We start from the raw sequence: 2,460 nt of genomic DNA on the forward strand, positions 1-2,460 counted from the left end.
AAGATCAGAGTGTTGGGAGCTGGAGAAAATCCCATCTTTCTCCAGCAGAGTCCGCCGTGGATCCTCTGAGGGAGCCTCCTGCACAGGTGCAGCTCATCAAGATCATCAGAGGATCCACTACATAAGCTGTCTTCAGACCTTGTCTCAACGCCGCAGTGTTGTTCCAGTTGGTCAGCGCTAAAGCCTTGATCTCAGTGATTATCTCCATGACTCTAATCCCTAGTTGGACTCTAACCTTTGTTTCTGTGCCTCTAGGAAACTCGTGCTTCCTCCGTGAAAGCTCTGGAAGAGCTAACCTGCCGAGCCGACCCTCAGAGCCAAACCCTGAAGATTCTCAGACAACCTCCAAGCAGCTCTGGGCTAGAGCTGGGAAACCAAGGCCAAGGTCTGCTCAAACTAGACGTGAGACGCTGAAGCAGCTAACGGACTCTGCTACTCAATCCTTCTCCAGAACCAACAGTGACTCTCCCAAAGAGAACCTCAAGAACCCTCAAGACTTCGGTGAAACCAGAATCCAGGCCCGAACCAGCCTTCGGCATATTCAGTGTTTTTGTGCAAATAAACTTGTTAAACTTTTCATCCTGTGTCCGTCAGTGGTGTTCTGCATCTTTGGGTCTCCATTAGAGAACCGATCATGACACAGAGATCCGAAGAGGTACTGAAGGGATATCCAGGTTGGTGTCGGGAAGAAGATCCATCTTCGGTCAACAGACAGAATCCAGCAGGAATCTGAGGACAGGACAGGAAAAACGATCAGAATGGAAACAGGTAGGCTCAGAGGTCCAAAGGCAGAACGGGTCAGGATAAGGCAATCAGAACACAATCAGGTACGCTTAAGAACTCTGACCAAAGGCTCAAATAATATGGCACTGATGACTGGAAGCAGGCAGGTTAAATACAGACTGGAGCAGGTGACACAGATGAGAGGTAATGAGAACTGGGCAGATTTAGGCAGGTGAATGGAATGAACAATCAAACCAGTCGTCTGTGCCAAGGTCATGACAAAGAGGTAATTTTCATCAAAGTTAAAGGTTACTTTACCAGAGATACAGTATGGTCTCTGGAGTTTACAGGTTCATATTCAAAACCACAAGGTTGGTCATGGAATTTGTATGTTCCTTTCTTAGATAAATGATACTGATACTTTCCCAGAATTAAGAAGTTTCTTTCCCAAGCGTACTGTAGAGGAGAGGTGCTCAAGTCCAGTCCTCAACCGCTACTATCCTGCAACTTTTTGATGCCACCATTTTTAACACACCTGAATCAAATGAGTGGCTTAATTAAGTGAGCTAAATAAGGGGATTGAGGATTTAGATTCAAGTGTGCTAGAGAAGAGATGCATCTAAAAGTTTTATAATGGTAGCTCTTGAGGACTGGACTTGAGCACCCCTGCTGTAGAGCCTGCTGTCAGTGCGGGTCAGACAGAACACATCTGATGTCATCACCCTAAGCACAGGCTCCCCTCAGTGCTGCGTTCTGAGCCCCCTGCTGTTCACCCCTATGACATATGACTGCATCCCAAGGTTCACCACCAATCACATCGTGAATTTTGCAGACGACACCACGGTGGTGGGCTTCAACAGAGAGGACAACGACAAGGACTATAGAGGATAGAATAGAATTCAACTTTATTGGCATTACATTGTCACAACTACAAAGCAACAAAATTAACTCTCTGCATTTAACCCATCCCCTTGGGGAGCAGTGAGCTGCCATTGAGCGGCGCCCAGGCCGCAGTGTGGGTTTAATAGCCTAGCTCAAGGACCCAGAGTGGCATTCCGTGGGAGTGGGGCTTGAACTCAAAACCTCTGGAACATAAGTGCAATACCTTAACCACTAACTAACTAACTGGGGGAGCACATCACAGACAACCTCACCTGGACTGTAAACACCACCTCACAAGTAATAAGGGCACAAAAGCACTTGTACTTCCTGCGGAGGATGAAGAGAAACCCACCTGGTCCCACCTTCCTCACAACCTTCTACAGAAGAACCATAGAGTGCATGTCTACCAGTTGTCCCATTGTGTGGTGTGGAGGGTGCCGTACCTCAGACTGTAAGAAAGTGAAAAGAGTTTTGAGATCAGCAGAGAAGATCATCAGGGCTCCTCTTTTCTCCATAAAAGACATTTGATGCCAGTACTATGTGTCCAGAGCCTGTAACATTATAAATGACCCCTCACACTCCCACCATGGACTGTTCTCCCTGCTGCTCTCTGGAAAGAGGCTTCGCAGCATTCAATGCAGGTCCAGCAGGTTCCAGAACAGTTTCTCTGCCGCTGCCACCAGACTGCTGAACTGTTGAAAAAAATTTATTAAATAAAAAAAATAAATAAATACATAAATCATGTTACAGACTCTGCATCACACTGATAACATCAAACCATAAATACTGCATGATTGCTTATTATATATTAATCACTTCCATATAAATGCTTTTTTGCACCATTTTTCTCCCCCA

The 2,460-nt window shown here is 46.1% G+C and overlaps 1 long non-coding RNA gene across 1 annotated transcript; it reads right to left on the reverse strand.

Annotated features, from left to right (window-relative positions):
- Positions 1–640: 640 nt before the first annotated feature.
- Positions 641–2,234, reverse strand: LOC119787046. Its single transcript, XR_005281277.1, has 3 exons — positions 2,191–2,234; positions 1,958–2,054; positions 641–729 (listed from the first exon to the last, which is right to left on the reverse strand). It is a non-coding gene; the product is annotated as an uncharacterized LOC119787046 (long non-coding RNA).
- Between the last annotated feature and the right edge of the window lie 226 nt (positions 2,235–2,460).

This window comes from Cyprinodon tularosa, unplaced genomic scaffold (assembly GCF_016077235.1).
Source record: "Cyprinodon tularosa strain WSP-4 unplaced genomic scaffold, ASM1607723v1 ctg286, whole genome shotgun sequence".
Classification (NCBI taxonomy): Eukaryota; Metazoa; Chordata; class Actinopteri; order Cyprinodontiformes; family Cyprinodontidae; genus Cyprinodon; species Cyprinodon tularosa.